This window comes from Pipra filicauda, unplaced genomic scaffold (genome assembly GCF_003945595.2).
Source record: "Pipra filicauda isolate LSUMZ 115617 unplaced genomic scaffold, ASM394559v2 scaffold312_size1046226_pilon, whole genome shotgun sequence".
In the NCBI taxonomy this organism is placed as follows: domain Eukaryota; kingdom Metazoa; phylum Chordata; class Aves; order Passeriformes; family Pipridae; genus Pipra; species Pipra filicauda.
In genome coordinates this window covers 456,723-479,767 of record NW_024104435.1, presented here as the reverse complement: position 1 = coordinate 479,767, position 23,045 = coordinate 456,723, and the positions used below count along the sequence as shown (strand labels likewise).

General features: G+C 42.5%; 2 long non-coding RNA genes across 26 annotated transcripts in view; both read left to right on the top strand.

The window, feature by feature from the left end:
* Positions 1–9,115, top strand: part of LOC113998783 — a 41,615-nt gene extending 32,500 nt beyond the window's left edge. For 2 of the 4 annotated variants that reach the window (XR_003544616.2, XR_005564382.1), the window contains 2 exons: positions 6,953–7,074; positions 8,929–9,115. This is a non-coding gene — a long non-coding RNA (uncharacterized LOC113998783). Of the gene's footprint in view, positions 1–6,952; positions 7,075–7,590; positions 7,662–8,928 lie in introns of all 4 variants that reach the window. The other 2 variants (XR_005564383.1, XR_005564384.1) reach the window with 2 other exon arrangements.
* Positions 9,116–9,264: 149 nt separating this feature from the next.
* Positions 9,265–23,045, top strand: part of LOC113998705 — a 68,382-nt gene continuing 54,601 nt past the window's right edge. For 17 of the 22 annotated variants that reach the window (XR_005564369.1, XR_005564363.1, XR_005564358.1 and 14 more), the window contains exons 1-7: positions 9,265–9,484; positions 10,000–10,044; positions 10,356–10,509; positions 12,346–12,464; positions 14,267–14,385; positions 20,694–20,975; positions 21,377–21,544. This is a non-coding gene — a long non-coding RNA (uncharacterized LOC113998705). Of the gene's footprint in view, positions 9,485–9,999; positions 10,045–10,355; positions 10,510–12,345; positions 12,465–14,266; positions 14,386–19,391; positions 19,551–20,693; positions 20,976–21,376; positions 21,545–23,045 lie in introns of all 22 variants that reach the window. The other 5 variants (XR_005564366.1, XR_005564357.1, XR_005564371.1 and 2 more) reach the window with 5 other exon arrangements.

The window sequence follows — 23,045 nt, the reverse complement described above, 5'->3', positions numbered from 1 at the left end:
TTTTCTTGTTTAGCAGTTTTGTTTTGGTCTCAACATCAAATTTTAAGAGGTGTTACATGTTGTGAACATTCATTTTAATGCATTTGATCTCATCTGGCACCATGCAAAGAAATAAAATCCTTAACCTTCATTTGACAACCAATAATTAAGAGTGTGAGCTTAATACTGAAAAAAAGAACTTTAAGAATAGGTAGCTAATTTTAGGCATCCATCAGGAGTTTGATGAAATATGGAACACTTGAAAGATGAGCTGAAGCAGCCTCTGTTGGAACCTACTGACTGGCTTCAAGAACTGAGTCAGCCCTGATACAATTTTGAAAGTTTTGAGACAAACAAATAGAGGAGTTGAAGTTCACTCCTTGAAGAGAGTGTCAGGGCAATAAGGGTTTAGAAAAACTGGAGGATTTGGATTTGTTTTATAAGGGAAAGTCCACCTTTTCTCCTTTGATAGTGCTGAATGTAAGAGGGATGGTACTGGCTGATCCTACATATTCCCTAGGGATAGGGCAAGAACTGGTTTGCAGGAAAAAGACATTTTGGTGGCAGGAAGAGCTGATCTCCCAGAACAGACAGCAGTTCAAGGTGGCTGTGGAGTCCCTTTCTTTATGGCTTCTTAAGAACAAGGCAGACAAATATCTCCCAGGAGTGCTGGAATATACTTCCCCTGACTGGGGAAACTACTTGGCACCTTCTCTCTGCCTTGTGCTGTGTTCTCCTGAGGGTGAGCAGAGTGTGGAGAAAGGCAGTGGGCGTTCTTAAGGAGTGCACTTGCTTAATGGTATTGCCTCAGCCAAGGAGTCAAAGTTTGCTCTAAACACTCTAATTTATTAGAACTTAAATAACAATCATAAGATGAAAGGGTATGTAGGTTAAAACACAGATGCCTGTTGAACCAGGACAGACGTTGTGGACTGGAAAATAATTTTGCAAATATAAAATGTTGGCTATGTTTCAAGGCAGGGAAAGTCTTCCTTCTTAAATGTGCAGTTGCTACGTGATCATTTATTTTCTGGATTTCCTTTGTGTTGAATTTCCAGAGTTATGGTAAACAAAATGGTCATCATAAACCATTCAAGGAATATCAGCTTTATGGGGATAGAGATGTCATCCCTATTGCCTGCAATTAATCCAAGAAATGAAGTCTCACCCTTTCCAGCCCGTTATTGGGCAGTGAGCCCAATGAAGTAATTTTCCTTTGATTATGCAGTCAGCCCTGAATGTATGAATAGATTTGATGACTGCATGCTGTGGTTTGTTGGTAGTTTTTTTTTATTTATTTTTTTAATTTATTTTCTGGATTTTATTCTGGCTGGAGGCTATACAGTATGTTATGCTACCCATCAGACTTGGCTACAGAGTCCAACTTGAAAAACATTGTTCTTTCCTTGCCAACTTGCTCAGCCTACGGTCACTCAGCCTTGTCAGCTCTCCTGGAAAGAGCCAAAGAAGCCTTTACCAATGTTTCTTTCCCTTTTCCATGCATTTCTTGCTTCAGATTGCGCAGAAGTTTTTGTGGTACCTGGCCAAGAGCTCTGTTGGTATCTCTTGTGCTCAGAAGAGGCAGCCTGGCCCTGTTATCCATTGAGTGCTGAAGAGGAGCCAGGAAGAGAACAATTCTTTCTGGTGGAGTTACAGGAATATTTGCTCATAACACATCTATGTTTTTATGAGCTCCAGCAAACTAAACACAGAGGGAGATGTAATTTCCACCATTATGCTGTGGCAGAGAGAAACAGCATGTCCTTAGGGCTACTGAACTACAGGAGGGAAAAATACTGCTGGGAATAAAATCTTCCAAAGGCATCCAGGCAAGGGACAACCATAGAAACAAGCCCAGCCTCTGTGTTTAGGGAAAGACTGGCTACCTGTAACTCTTCACCCCTTAGATACTCAGCATCCCTTGGAGGCCCATATGAAGCTGGTTACTACCAGAATCCCATAGATTTATCCCTGACCACTCAGCTTGATCACTGTCTTATGTGCATTATGTTCTCTCGGGGTTGGAATGTTTAAATTTCCTGGTAAAGGAACCCACGTCACGGCTCTCTCCACCCTTTGCGGTTTCCACTTGTGAGAACCCATTGCACACCAATTTTGCTGTTGGGCATTTTGGCACAGCAAGTACCCTCTAGCCCACTCTGTGTAAGCAGGCCTCCTCCATTCCAGTGTGAATTCCAAGTAGGAGCTAATGGCAAGAGACTCTGCATCCTCCTGCTCTGGCCATGCCAGTGATACACAGAAGAGCAGGAAGTGGTGGGAGGGCACCAGAATAAGAGCAGGGCCACCATATAGATCTAGGCCATTGTTACAGCTCTAAAATTAGAGACATAATCATAATAGAACCCTCCTATTCTAACTTCGTTTGAGTTCTTCTATAAGGACTGCAGATGCTTTCACCCCACAAACTGGTGCTTGCACAAATCTTGAGGAGCTGTACTTATCTGCATTGCCTGCCAGCCATGACAACACATGTGGCTGGGAAGGGTTTTGTGTTGTGGCCAGACAACACTGCAGCTCATCTGTCCCTCCCCTTTTCTCCTTCTCTCTTTGCCTCTCCTCCTCTCCTCCCAATCTCAGTCCCACCGGGGCTTTTCTTTCAAGGTCTGCCACCAAATTTTCTACTTCTCTCCTGTCAGGCATTCTGCTTGTGAATTGCCAGAGTTCTCTTTTCTTCTGAGTGTTCACTTCTTTCTTCTCCTTTTCTCTAGTCTTTCCTCTTTTGTTTCCCATTAAATCCTTTTTTGTTTGTCTCACTCCCCCCCCCCCCCCCCCAGTTTTCATCTTGTGCAGCTTTTGCCTCCAAGTTCCTGTAATTGCAATTTGTTTGGATGGTGTGTGTGATTTCCTTTTGCTTTGACAGTTGTCTTTTGGACAAATGTTGATGCAGCTTGTGCTTTCAGGTAAAAAGTACAATACCTCATGAGAAAGAAAGTTTTATATCCTATAAAAACACAGAAGTGTAAATTGATTTGAATATTTTCAAACTATGATTGCTTGAAATAACTTGTTTTCCATAAACTTCACAAGTTATTGTGAAGGAATATTGACAGAGGGAAAAAATTATTTTAGAAGTCAGGTTTTCTGCAGTATCCCATATTCCCATCTGCTTTCAAAATGACTTTGGAATGGTCTGTTAATCTAAGAGCAAATACAGCATGAGAAATGGTGTCCTCTCTTTCAATGCTGAGATATTTGTATTTTTAATATGAACTACACCATTATCAAAACTCTTCCTATCAATTGTTGAAAACAACTTTCTCCATGTTCGAGTAACGTTTTGTATTCATTTATTTATCTAGGATGAGGAATAGCTGGAACACGAGAGACTTTCCTGGGAATGCATCCAAGAAGGGCTGGTGGAGGCTTCCTAGTTAATCAGTTTGTCAAAAGGAGGACTTTTTCCAGCCTGCAATGTTACTCACTTAACTTTTCATTAGGCCTTTTAACGTGAGCACTCTTAAAGCAAGCAGCTGTGACACGGAAGTGTTAACTTAGGCCAGATTCCTTGGAAGTCCTGACTTTTCACCAAGTGTCCTGTGCATTGCTCACCCACAGCAGCCACAGCAGGCTGAGCTCCCCTTGACCCCCCTCACTCACTACAGCCTTCCTCAGGGTTTGCTCTCTGGGTATCATGAGTGTTACTCATAAAGGGTTTGAGGTCCCCAGACAGATGTGTCTACTTCCACCATTAAAGTGGATTCAGGTGCTTGGCATGGCTGTCTCCAGGCAGATTTTCCCTTAAATAATTGATAACTGCCCATGGTTCTCTGTCTGGATCTACTCGTGTTTATAGGGAAGCATCTCACACTTTTTTATTGACGTGACCTGTTTTTACGCTCTCAGGTGACAAATTGTGCCAACCGAGCTTTCTTACACCTACTATGATATGATAAGAAATTTTTAAGTCAACCACAGTCCTGAAAACTTTGTAAAACTTTTAGCAGTGTGAGGCACCAGGGTTTGATTGCCAGAAGATGTTGAATGAAGAAAGAAGAGAAACGTCTTAGAAATGAACCTGAGTGGTGTTACATTGAAAATCTTGTTAAGGGCAACAGGCAATGAAGCACATGAGCAATTGGTCTAGTTAGTGTTTTGTTACTCTGGTCAAACATACCCGTTAATTAAAAAAAAACACCTCATAAATGATATGGTAGAAATGTCACAGAAAAAAATCTTCCTGTTATCTGCCTCCTTTCTCTGGCATTATCTTTGCCCTCCCTCTGGGCCCACAGGGCACTGGTTTTTCTTCCTCGAAAAGAAGAGGGTGTTTATGAAGTGTCACCATGCTGAGGACAGAGAGGGCTATTGTTTCTTGAGCAGTAACTACCAGTTCATTCCCTAGGTTCTTATTTTTATACTTTATAAACAGATCTGCAATGTGTTGTTTGCTTTGGGCAGACACTCATAGGGTTTGTGAGACCAGGCTTAGCAGAGTTGCAGACAGGATATATGCAAACAAAGCAAGGCATTGCACTGGCTGGGCTGAGCTCAGCTTTACACAAGGCCTTGATGAACAATCCTATGCAATTAATAATGGGTATGTGGTGGCTCTTGCAATGGAATGACTGGTTTCTTGATAAAGTTTATTTTGTTTGAAAACCAAACTTATTTCATGGCTTGCAAGTGGAATTAATGATTTTTATTACAGCTGCACCACCTACTGTGTTGTGCTTTTGAGGTGCAGTTGCTGCAGAGGAACTGCAAGCGGTGCTTTATGTCATGACAGGGTGGCTATTCTGTGTATTGGGGCTGCCTCTAGATAAAAGGTAATTTCTGTCTCTGAAACATTTTACAATTTCATCGATGTTTACAATTTTCAGAATTGCTTCGGAGCTCTGAATTTGGAAATTCTCTGCAGCTCTGAGATTTTGAGGACAAAGCCAAAAATTATGTAGAGACTGAGCGAACTGATGTGTGAAAACAATTTGTAAAGACTATTTCCGAAACAGTGGGATACAAGTATAATCTGCATATATTTGAAAGATATGAGCACTTGAGTCAAAAGAGAGGACTAATATTATATCAGCCTTGGGAACAGCTGGTTTTAGCCATGAAGCAGAGAATGGACCTCCCCTTAGGAAGCTCTTGCAAGGGATCCACAAGAGTCCCTAATGGTTTTAAATGAAAGTTTTCCTGAAGAGTAAAACATGTATGATATGGTTTGTTTTCATGTGCTTGGAACTACTTGGATGCTTTTGAAGCTGTCCTGTGCCTGATAGCTTGAAAAACACCTGTCTTGTCAGGTTGCTGCACACCTGTGACCTCCCCTGATTTTGGTGATTTGCAGTCTTTTTGTACCAGTTGTTCAGTGTCATCTCCTTAACCACAGGCAGCACTTGTTGCTAATGGAAAGGAACTTGATCTCTTTTTACACCTTTGCTCCCTCAGTCCACACAAGGAACTGAAGAACTAAATTTTTGTTTGACCCCACAATTAAGGACAGCTTTATTTAATGACAAGGTAATGCCTGGTTTTGTAGGCAGGACACTGAATTCCTTCTACCTCTGGCACTACAACAGAGATGTTTTGTGCCAGTGCTGTTTACATTAAAAAAAAAAAAAAAAGAGTTCCTTTAAGCACTATACAAGCAACAAATTCCACACAGTAACTTGTTCTACATTTTTCCTTTTGTTTGCTTACTATTGTTAAGTCCAGATCATTTACTCCTTTAAAAGCTGACTGACAGCTTTCAGTTGTGTAATTCTCAGTGTGCTAAAGGCCGTTGTGTTGACAATAACTGACGTTCGTGCATTCAAACATTGCTCAGGAGGGATGGTTTACTTCCACTGGTTATTATTTCAGGCATGTTTGCAAAGGGGAGAAAAAAGAAAGGCAGCTGGGAAAAGGAGTGACGCAGTAGCTAGGGCAGGGTAAGGATATGAGGAAGGGATTAGTGGTGGGGGTGGAATGTAAGCAACCACCCCCAGAGCTTTCACAGAAGTGACATCAATAAATGGAGTTCGTAGGTGGAGACCCTGGGTTTTGTATTGCAGGTGAGCAATCTCCTACTGGATCTGCAGAATCCCTGAGGGGGCAGGAGTAAGAAAGAGGAAATGAAGACATATCAAATATGAAAAATCGTAACTTGGTCTTTGGCTGCATTGTTGTCTTAAGTCCGTCCATCACTGTAGGAAACCTCTGTGACAGACACGGATTTGTCATGGGTAGAGGCTGTATCACATCAGCCTTCTCTGCTGGTGTGTCTGAGAGGAAGAAAGCTGGCTACATACATAGTCCCACTTGTAATTAGAAATATTTTATAACCCACATCCCTAACGGAATCTGGGAGAAATTGTTATGACAATGTGTTCCTAATGTATTGCAAGACCACAGCGCAATAATACTTTTAAACTTTAAACGTTCTGCATCTGATCTAATATTGCAACTCATCCATCAAAAATTGACCTTGAAGTCTCTCAAAGATGGCTGTTGCTGGAGTAAATGCTTATAATGAATGCTAGTGTTGCCTTGCTGAATGGGAAACGGTACTGTGAGTCCTCTGAGTGGCAAAAACAGGTCGATAGTTTGTGGCAAGATATCCCCAGCAACATCTGATGGGCAATGATCTTAGCTCTAGATATCAGTGCTCCAGTTCCCCATGTCAAAAAAAGGTAGTTGTTAAAGTACCACCATAGAATCATTAAAACAGGAGCAGAGCTGACCCCACTTGAGACAGGACCAGCTGTACCTAAACCTCTGCACAGACACTGAAACTGGGAGCCTGCGACTCTTCCTGTCATGGCACTGGTTTTTCACAGTAATAAATAGCATTCCTATGCCTGTGCATTGGGGAATCTTGTCTTCATAATAAAATCACTGCTATCCTTCTTTTTGTTTGGGGTTTTTTTTTTTTTTTTTTTTGGTGAACAAAGCAAAAGGTATCATAGAACAAATTTTACAGCAGCTCAGCAATACATTTCTGCTCTTACAACCAAGATAAATTTTATTTCAGAAATCACTGCATCAAACCCAGAGATATGCTGTATTTGAAGAGTGAAAAGAAATATAGTGATTTATGGACTAGCCAATCTACAGGCTCGCTGATCAACAAAATGGGACCTTTAAAGCATACAGGTAATGTTGGCCTCATATGTTTGAGGCACACTAAGTTTTGTTAACTTTCTTAGGAGGGAATATCGAAGGTCTTGGTACTGAGAATGGACGGAGCAATAGCAGAGTGTATGAGTTGTGATGATTTATTTCTTTTCCAATGCTTTTGGGTGACACATTCTATGAAATATTAGTGAATTAGCTTCTCTCAATTCAGCTGTTGGAGCTGTTGTTTCTCCTCTGCAGGCATTTTGCTGTGTCTCTGTCACTGTATTTACTCAGAAATGCGGTTTCACATAGAAACACATAGAAAAAGAGAAGTTTGGGCTATGTATCAGGGAAGTGATTTTGCTGGAACAATTAAATTCTGGAAAAAACTGAAGCTAGTTAGGCAAAGTGGACACTGAGCCATTTGGGAAGCCAGCTAAGCATCACTGCAAATTACACAGGAAGGGAATAATTCTGCAAAATGAAGTGTTGAAACTGGGTAATACAAGTGCTCGTTTCTGATGAGGTCCTTACTATCTATTATTTGTATAGAGATAGACAATGGTCTTGTTAGTAGTTCTGTGGAAAAAGAGAATTGAGACACCAGCATTTGCAGAATCCCAGTGAGTAATAATTACAATTTTTAAGCCATTATTTCACTATTTAGGATTGTATTTGAAATGGAGAAAAAACACTTTTGTTTACTAATGAAGATGGATGGAATTTCGAAGTGAAATGTTCAGGTGCTGCTGATGGCCTTTGTTATGAGTGGTTAAATTGCAGGAATTGAGTCAATCCCATTCCCCAAAGCACATTGCAGTTAAACTGTAAGAATGGAAACTACTTGAACTACTACAGAATTGCCCACATAGCCTTTGCAGGTGGAGTGGTTATCCTGTGTTTTGTGCACATGCATATTGAGTTCCCAACGGAAGTCCTGCCTCTGGCCAGGTTTTTGGCATTCTTTCCAAGGGAGCTTTTCTGTTTCTAAGCCAGTCATTTATGGATTTCTCCATTAAAGCTCCTACAGGAGAAGTGATAGAGAAGAAAGTAAGTTAAACCCAAGGCAAATGTGCATTTTGATTATTAGGACTTTCTTATTCTGAATTTTTTGTCACAGTTTTCAAAAACCATGTTAGAAGAGAAATAATTGCTTCAATATTCAGGTCTGGGAGTTTGGGGCTTGAATGCTTATTTTAACATGGCAATAATGGTTATTTGACAATATTTGTGTAGTTTGAGATATCTCAAGACTGCACCTCCTTTCACTACCCCATGTGTTTCACTTTTTGAAATTATGATTTAAAGGAATGTAACAATTGTTGCTTCATTTAACCTCTGAGCTGGCAAAGAGAGAAGGATGATATGGATGAGGATGATATGGATGATACAAGACTTAGGGTTTAAATTGTAGAGCACTAATTTAGAAACAATGTAGAACAATCTGGTACATGGTGAATGTTTGACTTTTTTCCTAAATAGATTATAATAACTCTGGTTGTTAAAGAGAAGAGAGCTATCTAGCGGTTACAGATGTCATCACCTTTTGTCCAACAGCTATCAAGGGCTGTACCCAACTTAAAAAGGTTTAAATTATCCAGGAATAATGCAAGGTTTGGGATTAAGCTCTGTAACATAAGAGGACAAATTCTACCACATGCTATGGCTTTACAAACTCATTTTCTGAAATGCATTTTATCTCATTAATTGAAAAATCTCATAATATTTTAAATAAAACTAACAGCCAGTAATGTGAATTAGAAATGGTTATGTTGGGAAACAGAGTTGCATGAGAAGTTGCTGCCTTGTCATGGGGGGTGGGAAAAAAAAAGGCAGAATAGTTGGCAAGTGCCATATAGGAAATTTGGCTACTAAACATTTCTCTTGTAGCAGTGAAACAAACCCTCCATAGACTGTGGCACCGTGTCCCTCATGGCAGCCCCTGGAGCCCACATGGAGAAACCCCGGAGCAGCTGCCAGTCATGAACAGCCGGGGAAAACTTCCCCATCCCACAGCTCCTGGAGCCCCTCAGCAGCCCAGCCTGGCAGGGACAGTGGGAACAGTGCCCACACTGGAACACCCCACAGCTCCTGGAGCCCCTGACCAGCCCAGCCTGGCAGGGACAGTGAGGACACTGCCCACACTGGAACATCCCACAGCTCCTGGAGCCCCTCAGCAGCCCATCCTGGCAGGGACAGTGGGAACAGTGCCCACACTGGAACACCCCACAGCTCCTGGAGCCCGTCACCAGCCCAGCCTGGCAGGGACAGTGGGAACAGTGCCCCTCACCCTGCCCTGGAGCCCCAGAGTGACCAGAGGCTCCGAGGCCCTGCCTGGGGGAGGCCACAGGGCCCAGAGCAGGTCAAACCCAAGGCTGTGCTCCCCACACGGTCCGGGCCCTCCCATCCGGACACCTGAGAGCTGCTCTGCCACAGGGACCTGACGGTAACTACAGGTTACAGGCAGTTACCTGCCTCCCTCTCTTTCTCCTGCTTCTCTCTTCTTGTTCCCTCTTCTTCTCTTTCCTTGCTCCTTTCTTGATGCTTTGGGTAGCTTAAAGCTGAGGGGATTGGATTTTGATTTCAAGGTTGTGGATTAATGTGTGCTGGGTCTGTACTGTGGGGGAATGTTTTGTCTGGATTGTGTGGTGCCCTTCTGAACTGTTGCCCAGTTCCCTTTTTTCCTCCCCTAAATTATCAGTACAGATGCCTCTTGGGAACAAGTGTGTGGGTTATTCTCTTGATGCTGTCTCAAAGTATTAAAGAACACTCTCTCTCTCTCTCTCTCTCTCTCTCTCTCTATGTATATCTATTTTAAAGTAAAACTCCTGGCTAAGCCCCTGAGCTTGTGGTTCTGGGTCTGGGGTGTTACAAATGCGTACATGAACGCAGAGTTGTGACTGCAGAGCTGTAGCAGGAGTTAATTTTCATTAATTTAGGGTTGTGTTTTGTCTTTTTAAGCTGCCGAGGTCTCAAAGAATCACAAAACTCTCAACTCTCATCCTGGTAGGTAGATCATGTAGAAATCATCTCTGAAATATTTTAAACTTTTCTGAATAATTAATTATAGTGACAGATTTTTCCAAATGGACTCTCAGTGCAAGGTATTCTATTGCATTATTCTCCTATAGAGACTTGCAGTTTATTTCTTTGCACTCTTTATCTTACATCATTCTGTGCACATGCCGTTACTTTTTTTTGTGCTGCTTCATATTCCCATTATTGCTTCTTCCCTTGGTCAGGCCATTCCAACATACACATTGCACCTGCTTAGATATCTTTAAAACTACCTCTACAAATCCCTAAATCCATTACAGATGCAAACCAGAGCCTCTCAGTGAGACACTCTGTCTTTTGGACACCAAGTTGTCATCAAAAATCTCACCATCACTTCTTCACCTGCTCATGTGGTGCCCAGCTGTGCCTTGTTGGCCCTGCACTTGCCTGTTGTATGAGATGTGCTACTCAGAGGTGAGATTTCCAGTTCTGAAAAACTCCACATCAATCTCAAGTTGGCCCCTGTGTTTTCTTCCAGAGAATTAGGTTTTAATTGGGGAGAGGGGAAGGTTTTAGTTCTTCTTCCATGTGCCTTGAAATACAAGTGGGTATTGTAAAGAAAATATAGCTGCATGAGGAAGCAGAGTGGTTAGAGTGAAAACTTCCAATCACTCTGGAAGCCAGGATCTTTACATGTTTTACATTACAGTTCACTATGTTAGCACTTGGCCACAATGCTGTGCAGCTCCTAATGCATCAGAGTTATGGAAACATCTGGGCTAAATAGCTTCATGCCGATCCACTGAGAAAATCCACCAAGGATTCAATACTTTTTGAGATATTTCATTTTCTACCTAGGATAGTAGATTGCATTATGCTTATATACCGATTTATGAAACACACAGGAACATCTTGTTTCTCTTTTTTGTTGTTTCTCTTAGTCTTTATGTGCCTACAGGGCACATCTGTGCTATTTTATTAAGAGCTACGTTAAGGCTGGGCCTTGGGTGGACACAGTGTGGGAGAGGGAGCAAAGAGGTTCCTTTTCCCTTTGCGCAGCCCATCCCAAGGCTGCCAGAAATTACTAACTCCTCCAGAGCCAGGAGTAATCCTTTGACAGAAAGATGTTTCTGCTGCATCTCTCCCCTGCTGGCCAGGAGAGCTGGCTGACCGTGTGGGAAAGTACCAAATTACCCTGTTGCAGCCCAGCCAAGGTGCTCTGGTTGGAAGCCCCTTTGCTGCAGGCATTGCTTCCCACACACTGTCTGTCCCTGGCACACCCTGTGCTGGGATTCTGCAGGAGCAGCACGTTCCCTGGCATCCTCTGATCTCCAGGGATGCTGTTCTGGGGACACCCAGCTCTGCTTTGGTGTGTTTGTGTCATGCTGGTACAGTAGCAACCACTGAAATCTGCTTTTAGATCTCTTGTAGGGCACACGCAAACCCTGCTGACTGTGAGATCTGTAATGTTGTAAGTTGATCCCATCTGCTGTCACAAGGAGCTGTTGGTTTCCAAAGCTTCCCTGCCTCTCTGAAAAGTTTGCATCCTGTACATTGCTCTGCTACATAACCCTTATAAAAACCTGATAGTGAGTATGACTTTGACCTGTGCCTTGCAGGTCAGTGTTGTGCATCTAAATGTCTTGAATTTTAGTCCAGCAGAGGATCCACGTGGGGATCACTCTGACAGCACATAAAATAACTGCCATTAAACTTTTATTACTGGGCAAAGCCTACATCCCCCTTCTTAAAGAGGCGAGGGATTGCTACAGACCCTTCCTTTTCCCCCCTGGAAGCATTCAGGTACTGGACATATCTTTTAATTGCTTCCTCCTGGCTCTGAAAGCTTAGCCTTCATCTGGGGTTCAGGTTGGACTTCAAATGAGGCGAGGAGCTGGAGAAGAGACATCTTGTGTGGAAGAGGCTGGACTGTCCTCATGGACTTACCTCCCAAGGTTGCAGGTTTGTTTAAGTTTACTGCTTGATCAGGACTGAATCCCAGTCATGGACTGCAGATCTGCAGGGCTGAGGACACAGAGCTAGTCTGGTATGAGGATGACATCTTTCCACGTGAAGAAGAGAATGTTGTCATCCTTGTGTTTCTCTAAGTTGTCAGATAAAGCAAATTCAGCCATGCTTGTGTAGCTTGAAGAATACATAATCGTTTTTTTAGGTCAGATCCTCCAATTTTAGTCGCACTTGAGAGCAGTAAATTAAAGTGTTTCTCATGATGGAAGTTTCTGAATAGTCTGATACAAATTTTCTGTGCCCTCATTAAAGGGATGATTTTCACCCACTGTACTGTTTCAGGCTGATGTGATAAACTCTGGCTCTAATGGAAAACCAGTTAGGAAGCAGAAAGAGGAGAGATTGCAGAGCTGGGGGCAGCAATACCCAACTTGTGACCCAACACTGACCTGCTGGAGTGGGTATGTGAACTTTGTAGCATCCTTTCTCCCAAAGGCACTAATTTTGCAGGATATAAGTAAGGACTCATCTGTCCTTCAGGGAGACCCCTCTATGTTGTGCTGACTTGCTCTTCACCAGGCCAAAGAAGTGTAGCTGTAGGTCAGGAAATGTTCAAGGCAACCCACAGTGTGGGGAGTTAATCTATTTTATGTGCATATAAAAAGCTTTTATAGGGATCATTATCAACACAAACTGTTGTCTGATGTGCACTGTAAATAAAGTGTAAATCACGGCAGCCTGGACTCCTCCTGAGCAGTGGGAACAGCGCAGTTCAGCACTGAGACAGGACTGCTGTAGCACTTCAGGTCATTGGGAACTTCCCAGCTCTAAAAGAAGCCCTAAACAAAACTGTAAGAACTCTGTGATGAGCCCTCTGAGAGTGGGAGCTTCCCAGAGTACAACGGGATTTTCTGGGATGAGAACAAAGCTCCTCTGTCTGAGCACTGGGCTCTCCTGGTGCCCAATCTGAAGCTGTAGACTCGGCCCCAACAGGAACTCGTTTCTCTGCTCCGTGTTCCAGCTGCCAGGCACAGTTTGTTGACTTTCCCCTCAGCAAACCTTGCAATGTGTATTCTAAATAAAAAAGTCTCCTACAAACTTGTGAAGATGAAAGACACCACTTCATAAGTCTTCCACCTCTGAGTACAGGAAGAAAGAGCCAACATGCAACCACGGTTATATTTAATGCATTGTTGCCAAGTACTCTGAGAATATATTGAGGGGTGCAGTATAATTTTTGTGTGCACTGGAACATGGATGTGCAAAGCTTCCTTCTGTGACTGGGGTTTGCAATGACTTAGAATCTCTTAAAACATTTTGCCAAAGTGTAGGCTGGTTAAGAAAAAAAATCATTTTGTTGGTAAAAATGCTATTTTTCTCTCCTTTTTTGAGGTCATGGGCCACCATGAAAGCACATCTCCCAAATCAAAAATTGCAAGTGTTATCCTTCCCTGTTTTTTCAACCTCCTTTAATTCCTTTCAGAAGGAAAAAATAGTCATTATTTCATTTATTAAAATCAAGGAAAGCAGTTTGGCTTTTCTTTTCCTGCCAGTTTTAGCTGCAGTACAGAATGTTTCTGACATCTGCTTTCCCCAGAGTCAGAAAAATCACACAATGATGCCTTGCAGCTCTCACTTGTTCTTGGGGCACCCATGATCTCAATCAGTTTTCTCAGGAATTTGCAGATGGAGAAGCTGTTGTATGGATCAGTTCTGTTTTTATTTAGAAGTATTTATTCAAGCTTTTTCACTTTTTTACTATTCTACAAGGTCCCTGCTGAAATTGGTGCAGTGTTTATTTGCAATGTTTTGGAAAATATTACACGTAGCTTGTTTATCTTATAAGTATTTTAATGAGAAGAATTAAAGTTGTCAGCACGTTGAGTCAGTCATCTACGAGCAAACTCTTCATGGACATTAGTTGATGGACCAGTTGGATGGTGGGATGTTCCTGAGAGAGTCTCTCTCAGAGTATTTTGTGGTGTGCAGCAGAAATCTGGTGTTGAGAGAGAAACAGTGTGTCCTGCTTCCTTCACTGATTTCTTTTCTTTACCCTGTAGCATTGAGTGGGTTCTTTACAGCTGGCAGGAAGAAAACCCCTTTGCTTCTTGTTCAACTGTAGTGTCTTATGTAAAAACTGATATTCCTGGAGGAAGGGGACGGTTGCTCCAAGCTTCTCCAGGCAGTGTAGCACCAAGGTTGTTCTCATGGAACCTCCGCATTCACGTTGAGATACATGCTCTGCATTCTTTGCTTTCCTAAGGGCAAGAACTTCCATGGGAAGCTGGGAAAAAGAACTTGATCCTACAGTTCAACAGATTCAGCCAATACTTGCCATGCCTTGAGATGGCATTTCCACTGGAATGCTGAAGGCACCTCAAGGTAGGTGGTGATTGTTACTTCTGTTTCACAGTTGGTAAAATGAAATCACTGGAGGTTTAAGTGGCTCACCTGGAGATCAGATAATAAATGTCAAACACCCAGCTCCCCAGCTCTCAGCCTCTGGCAGCAGAGTTTCATTTAGCAGTAAAGGAAAAATATCTCCAAACTCTCCAATTAGTCATGGAAGGAATGAATGTGCAGGAATCTCCTTCCCCTTTCAATCACACAGTTCCTTTGCAGTGATGGGAAGCTTTGCTTGGGCCTGAGTTCACAGAGAGAAAGGGTGACTGAGGTGAGAGGTGTTCGAGCAGCTGAGCAAACCTCACATGCACTTGAAATTACTGCAGGGTGTGTAAGTTCATAAAAGCCTCATAACTGTGAGGTTTATTAGCCAGCATAATCATTTTCCAAGGGAAGCAGGGCAAGGTGGGTGTTAATTAACCCTCCACTGTACTGCATGTGCTGTAACACTGGAGAAGTAGATTATTTCTCATTTTTTTTCTGCATGGGATTGACCCACACAGTCAGATGATGCAGGGAGTTATGTGGCTATAAAAACAAAGCAAGAACACAAAGCAAATCAAAACCCACCAGTAAGACACTAGGGTGTGTTATGCTGAAATGCTTCCAGTAGAGATAACTCATTATTAATGCTCTTGCACACAACAAGGGAGCCTTTGGGGAATGTTTGTCTGGGTGACTGTGCCATTTTTCTCCTTGACTTGCAAGAAAACTGAATTCAGACTGGAGCTTATTCAGAGAAATGAGCGTGGCAGATCAGGGGAATGGATTTCAAAGCAAAATCTACAACTTCTACTTGGGATGGAGTGATTTATTTTTCTTATTTGAGTTTTGCTAGGAGGTTGGTCTCCAAGAGCATGACTTTTGTGGTTAGAGTAATATCCTTGGTGGGCTCTCATGCAACTGGCAAGTACAATTCACAAAAAGGTTGGATTTTACAGATTTTCTTTTTTTTCTTTCTTTCTTTTTTTTTTTTTTTTTTGCAGGAGAAGTAATTTTTTCCACAAGACTCTGAAAGAATTTTATAATGCATATAAATGGAGTTTATTAAGGCTTTGGCAGATCAGTGACCCATGCTAATTTGTAAAACTCATAGCAAGTAGTCGAGTTTAGTATTCTTGGAGAGGAGGATTGGGAGGTCTGGGATTAAAATCCATTGATGTAACAGGTTGTGCACTTTTCCTGTGTGTAACACAAAAGTTGTGTTTCCTTTCAGGAAAAGACAAGGCATTTGTCATTTAGGAAGGTGATTGCCAACCTGGTTATGTTACCTGAACAAAGGGGTTTCTCCTGGAGCTCAGTGGATTCACTTGCTAGTTTGGGAGACTACGGGCTAATCCAGGACAGGGCTTTGGACACGTGGGATATCAGCGTGATTGAAAGGCCGGGTATTCAGTAAGTTTTCCTTGGGACAGGAAGCAACAAGGCAGGTGTGGCCCCTAAGAATTGTTTGCAGGCTGAAGAGATTTCAAGTTTACCAGAAGGTGTTATATCACTCTATTAATTCCAGAAAGTTTCCAGAGAGTGATGAGAGACTTGACAGCAGAATACCAGGAATAGCAATCCAGAAAAAACAGCCCTAGAGTCCCCTTTCTGTGTTTTTACCTTTCTCTTCAACATCTGTGCTTTTCCCAATGAAATCCTTGTAAAGGCAAGGTACAATAGACAACGATCCCTTGGTGGCAATGTTTCTCCTCCTAGATCTTGAAGGAAAACTAATTTTGTCTTCCATAGTTTATTTACTGACCTTGCCAGTGCTGCTTGTAGAAGACCATAACAATATAGCACCGTGAGTAATGGGGCATCTGGGGGAACAAGATGCTCCCAGCAGGATGGCTGATGCCATGCTGCAGGAAACTTGAGTGGCTCTTCAAATCATCACTTGCTTTTCCCCTGTATGACTCACTGCTGTAGAGTTTCAAGATTCCCTTTGAATGGTCTTTCATTCCTCTTTGTGTCCTGTGGGAGACCAGAGGCTGCTTTATGGAGCTGGTCTTTATGGGGAGACTCAGTGGTGTCTCACTAGAAATAATGTACCAGATGCCATTGCACAAAGATGGATTTCAGAATTACGTGGATGCAGTGGATGATAAATCCAGGTAACAACAAAGAAACATTAATAACCACTTGGTATAGAAACCTACTGAACTGACTCGGTCTCCTTCAGTAAAAGTGAGTGTGGTCCATAGATTTTGGTTATTCCAGCAAAGCACAGAGCTTAGTTTATCACATTTGCAGTTTCATCTAAACCTGCAGAAAGGTTTCTTGGAGACTTAAGCTTATACATCAAAACAAAAACCTTGAAAGATTCATGACTTTACCAGTATTTTTTTCCCCATTCACTCATTTCTGTCCAGATACATTTTTTTTCCATCAGCTGAGGACAGAGGCAGATGGATTGGTATCCCTAAACCAGGAGAGGCTGTGATGGGTGTTCCCCTCCAGCAGGGACCTGTGGTTCTTGGCAGCCCCGGGAAGGAAAGGGGCGACCCCAGCCAGGGGAAGGGTTTCTGCTTTCAGTGCACCAGCCAGATTTTGGGCCCTGCTGCCAAGAACGCAGATTTTATTGGTGCTGCAAAAAGAAACTCTGTTCAGGGGGCTTTAGTTTCAATCCCAGTTTAATTCAAGTTAATACTGCAAAGCCTACCCTCCACTGCCCTAGTGCCATTTCACAGCCCCGGGTGGAGCTGCCCTTGTGCAGCGGAGTGGAAATGGGTTCTTGGTCTTTAGGGAGTCAATTTATTGTACCAGATTTGATGCACAAATGGGCAAATTATGCGGGTGGGGGAGAGATGGGGTAGTGAGAGGAAGGGCCTGGGATATGGGAACTGGTTTCAATAAGAGCCAGGGTGAAATTTCATCCCCTTCTCAAGAAGAAACCAGCCTTTTCAAAGTCTCTCCCATTTTTCCAGGCTTAAAGTAAATAAGTAAATAGCTCGTGCTCCCACTTGTTGGCTTCAAATGGAACCCAGAACCAGGGGGTACAAAGGAGACTAAAAAAGCGTTTATTGGCTTGAAAGAAAATATTTACAGGTGGATCAGGATGAAGCAGGTTTGGTTCTTAAGAATTCCCCCATTTGGTTTCTGTAGCAGAGGAAGCAGCTGAAGAATTTTGTTCACCTATTCCTACATTTGCTCTGTCCCAAACAGCTATGCCAGGTGCTGGAATGAAGAAATACTTAATTACTGAAACTTCCATTTACATTAGATCTAAAAACCTCACTTTGTTACTTTCTTTAATTACCCAAGCCAAAGAAACACTACAGAGTGTATATTCCATTAATTTAGGCTCTGAGTCAGCAAGGTAATTTAATTAAGCACGAGTGTAATTCACAGCACATTAGAAGTCCCACTGAAACCTACTTCTGCTGTTCTGCAGTTGTTTCAAAGCTGGTTTTATTTCTTGACGCTCCAAGACAAGCCAAGCTTATTTTTTTCATTTCAGCTCCAGTTGTGAGCAGGGGAGAAAGGCAATTTGAGGTTAAGTGGAGAAAAATTTTACAGAGTGCTTGGGGAAAAGCTGAATTTGAAGTAGCAGAGAATGCAGAGGAGCAGAGCATGTGTGGGCTGGGTGTTTCTCAAACTGCAGGTGGATGCTCATTGCTGTGTGCCCAGTTCCCAAGGCATTGCTTGGATGGGCCTGGAAAGGAGGTGACAGGAGGCCACTCTTTATTAGATACCTCAGGGCAGGGCTGTGTTATGCCCCTCACCAGAAGTACAATGATAAAAACTTCTTTTCTGAGTGGTGGCAGGAACTAAATCTCTGCCTCATTGCTCACCTCACTTGCTGGGGTAGCTCGAAATGACCTGGAGAAGTCCCGCACTGCTATCCCAAGAAGGCTGATGAAGCTGTGGCAGAGGAATTGCCTGGATGAATTTCTGCTAAAGAGTCCTAAGGAAGCACTCCCCTTGGCATCAGCTTGGTTGCAATATGTGTTTTTAAGGTCCAGCTTGCTCAGAGTGTGGTCCTGCTCACGCTGAATGAATAACTCCATTATGTCAAAAAAAATTACAACTGCATAAATTAGAAGAAACTTGGATCCTGTGCCTTTCTTTCAAGAAATTGTGAATGCAGTTTTGGGAATTGACAAATATTTGGAATATAAATTGAAAACACCAGACAAAATTTTTTATTTCTTGTTATGGCAACAACAGTGTTATAACTCACTTTCTTTTGGCTTTAAATAATGATCTAGATAATTAAACATTTTGTTTTAAACCTATTAAAACCAGGCTATAAAAGTTAGTGCCAGTTATATATAATATATAGAGAAACTTAGCATATGTAAGATGGTTTTTAATTGAGGAAAATACCTAAGCAACTTCTTGGAAGTTTTGGAACATTTTGACAGAACTTCTGACCTAATGGTACAGAAAATGCTGAAAGGTTAGCATTTTAAACCAAATATTTTTTGTGTAAAACAAGAATAATCAATCATCACGTTAAAGGGGAATTGCTGTAACAAAGAAGCAATTTATCAAATGCAAATGCAGGGTTATGAATAGACTCCAAGAAAGCTCTTAGTTTCTTGTCCAGAGCTGCTTTCCCACCAAGTCAACATTATGTCACTAACAGAGTTGCTGGGAAACTGGGATACTTGCACGTAGAAAATTTGCTTGGAAAATGTTTCTATTTTTGGGTTTATCAACACACAATTCTGAAAAAGATTTTTCTCTTTCTCTCCCTACCCACTCCCTCTGTTTCCCTAAAATTTCAGATGGGAATGGTGGTGCCTCGAGTGAATACTGGTGCTTGGAAGCATTTTAACTTTGTACAGTAACATTTGAATGCAATGTTGTCATTTAAAAAAATTAAGCTGAAGAAATAATTCTTTAAAAATAGCACTGCTATACTTCTAAGCACAAAGAAAGTCCTTTCAGTTCCGCCCACTTATTTTAACTGAGTTGTTAGTTTAGTTTTCAGCACATCTTTTGTGAAACCTGGTCAAGCTGTGGAAACTACCAAGTTGCTCCTCTTTCTTTAGCTGCTCCTGGTGAAGTGTTAGTGAGTCAGCCAAGGGAACCCAGCACATTTCCCAGGGGAAGAGGCTCAGGAGAAAGACAGGCCAACCACTAATGAGGCATTCCCAGGAAACACAGAAGGGAGGGAGATCAAAGTGGAGCAGCTGGAAACCAATGGCCAGGTGGGCACCAGAAGGAAGTGCTGAGCACTCTTGCTTTGGCAGTGGGCTGAGGCAGCTTAGAGCAAACACTTGTGTACAGGGAATGCACCGGCCAGCAAGGTCAGGGGGAACTTGTCAGAAAGCAGCCAAATCATATTGCACAAATTTATAATCCCTGGTACACTGAAAGTCACGGTAGGGGTGCTTGTCTTGGTCTTGTCCCTGACACTTCTGCTCCTCAGTGACCTTACTGTTGTCCAAGGGCCTGGGGGCACAGAGGGAACTCTTCCCTTCCTCCCAACCGCTCCTCACGTGTCCAGAGACCAAGACAAAGAGGGCTCTGCCCCTCGAACAAACAGCCTTCAGCCTGTTCTAATAACCTCCTTCCCCAGACCCCTCAGTGTCCTTGTTCCTGTTCTCCAGGTTTTTCCTGTTGTGTCCACATCCTCCTGGGATGGTGGTGCCCACAGCTGAGCCGCCTGCTTCCCACCACCGAGCCAAGTGGGAGTGTTACACCATGTGTTCTACAGATGACACTTGTTTATTTTTCCCAGGACAGTTTTCCATTTTTTCCCAGCAGCATGATGTTGTTGACTCATATCGATGATTTAATACATTATAGCTCTGCAGTGAAACGGTACATTTGTGGGTTTGGTTTTGATTTTTTTGCCTTTCTGACTGCTTTAATAAAGAGGAAAAAAAAAGGTGCTATAGGATCACTGGCAGATTTAGCTTATTTAATTTGCTGGGTTTCTCATTGCTAAGGTTGAAAAGCCACACTGACAAAAGTACCTGCTGGTGCCATGAAGTCACTAAGGGCTATCAGAAGGGTTGTACAGCCCCTTCTTTTAATCAGTATCAAGTGAGAGGCTTGTTCTTCACTTCAGGTTTGTCTGTCTTCGCAGTATAATTTACACTGTATTTGTTTTTATGGGTCCAAAGTTAGAGTTGAAGGTGGAGTTAAAAATCTAGTCCTTATTTACCTTTGTTTCTGGGAAGCAACAAGATTTCTGTCCCTTTGCTGTCTGTGTCACAGCAATCTGAACTTCTCTTCAGCCCAAATGTTATCTATGTGTCCAGACCCTTTTCCTCCTGTCAACAAACCCACGGTAATTGAAGGCTCAGTTTTGTTATACATGTTTAAAACTCTGTTTTACTTTACAGGTCTACACAAGGACCATTATGTCATGAGAAATATGAGAGATAACAAGTCCTGCAAAGCCATAATTTGTGTGCAGGCTGACATGTTTCTGCAGCATGGACAGGGAAAAAGAGGTTGTGGGTTTGTTTTTTTTAGATTTTTAACACAGTTCAGAAACAGATGAGCGTTTAACCTCCTGAGACCAAACATATGTTACTATGAAGTAGCAAACTTGCGTGTTTGTTGCCCATTTCATGGCTGGAAGCTGAAGATGTTTTGGCATCACTAGTTAAAGTTTGATAAAGGTAATTCTTGGTGTGGAAGCACCCGAGCTGTTTGCCATGTTGGCTGCCTTTCAGTCCATCCCACTGAACGTTCAGTGCTTTCCAGTCAGACAGTAAGAGACCATTTTATGAATGCTTATAGTAACCTGGCAGTGTTTCCTGCCGCTGTGTGTGCACTGGCTCCCTGAATCCCAGGGTACTTATTTCTGTCTCTGTTATTTTCTTGTTAGAAAAACATTTAATACTCAGACTGTGTCTTCTGCACACATTCAAGTGGTAAAAGGCCGAGGGGGGGGAGAAAAATAGTCTTGAAATAGCACATTTTCAGCTCATGTTTTGTGTTTGGAATAAGTTTGTGGATGTTGCAACAGCTGTAGACTCTTGATGTAGTCAGTGACATGATTTCACTCATTCTTCCCCAGCTTCCTGAGCTCAGCATGTCCTGCTGTTGTTCGGGAGAGATACCGGCTCAGCTGGCTGCTTTTCCAGGCAGCACTGCTCTCCCCAGGCCTCCCCCTGCAGACACCAACTTCTGTGTGATAAGGAGAAGTTTTCAGCTCTGAACACTCATCAAAAACACCACTCCTCCGGTAAGTATGTTAAACTAAGGCCTCTGATGCCTGTCCAATTTGTCTCCTGCACAATACTCTTCTCAGTTTGCAGCTTTAATGCAGCAGGATCGGAAATAATCAGGCTTTGAAACAGAACCATGTGGTTGAACACACAGCACAGAAACCAGAATGTTGGAGAATTGCATCATTATCTGTGTCAGACACACAGAGCAGCCCACGAGAGACAGCTTTGTATCACAAATGGGGTGGTGGAAATCCAAGTCAGTCCTCTCTCTCCCTGTCCAGAATTATCCTGGAATGGGTATTTCTGACTTAAGGGGAAAAAACCCTCCCCATAAAGAATAGGGTGGGTTTAGTTTTTAGGACATTTAATGATGTACTGGCACATAGTAACTGCACTATAAATATAGTCTGAAAAAATATGAGCTTAGTTTGGAAGCTGCTCTCAGCTAAATTATGGGGTTTTGATCCTGACCTAAACTGATCCCACATGTTCCTGGATTCTCCCAAAGTTTGAGTGCACAGTAAATCAACTGTAATTTTTCCCTTTTATTGCAAAGAATGAACAGAAGAGATTGGAAATTATATGACTTTGGCATATGTTTATCACATGGTTTAGGATTGTTTGATATCTTTTTAGCTTTAAGATTTAAGTAAAGTTTAAAACGGGTATAGAGAATCAAAACTAGGTAACTGGCATTAGGTCACCATGGTTTCAGAAACATTCAGTGCCTCTACAGAGAAGAACTAATCTTACAAGTACTGGTGTGTTCTGCTCACACACACTGAGGATGTGAAGAGATAGTACCATAGTAGGGAACAGTAAAGAAGGAGGAAATATCAAATGACTTCCTTGGGAATAATTCCCAATGCTTTAAACAACGGTGGTTGTACCCCTGGGTTGTGCTACCTCTCCTTTGAAAAATGAGTATGTTCAGTATTTATGCTTTTTTTCCTCTTCTAAGGCTTTCTCTTTCCTCTTCTTCACTCCTTGTTGTACCAGCTTCAGTGGTGGTGCTATTTTGTACTTTTTCTTTGCAGCCCATACCTTGTCCCTTGTTCCTGTTCTTTGGCTCCTTTTTGCAAGTTGTTTTTTTTTTTATTTTAACTGGAGAGTTGGTATATCCTTTACTGGTAGTACCAAAGTATGGCTAAACTGTATTCTTGAACGTGGCTTTGCTAATGGACTGGCTTTCCCCTCTGAAACATTATGATGCAGCTGAGTTTTGTGAGCTGAGTGCCCACACAAGCCTGCTGCCATGTGGGCTGGAGAGCCAGCTTGTCTAAGCCTTCCTCAGTAATTACCAGGCAATAAAAATTAACTGCCCCATAAAACCACATGGAAGAACCAAGCTATTCCTGGCTGGCCCTGCTCAGCCATCCTCTTCCTGTGTGCTGGATCTTTTGGGCAGGGGGAAGGACCGACTGAGGTCCCTTTTGGCTCTGTGTCTCTGGTAACTGGTGCCCTGGCCCTGGGCTGCTGGTGTCAAGGCTCAGAAGCACATCTCAAAGCAGGAGC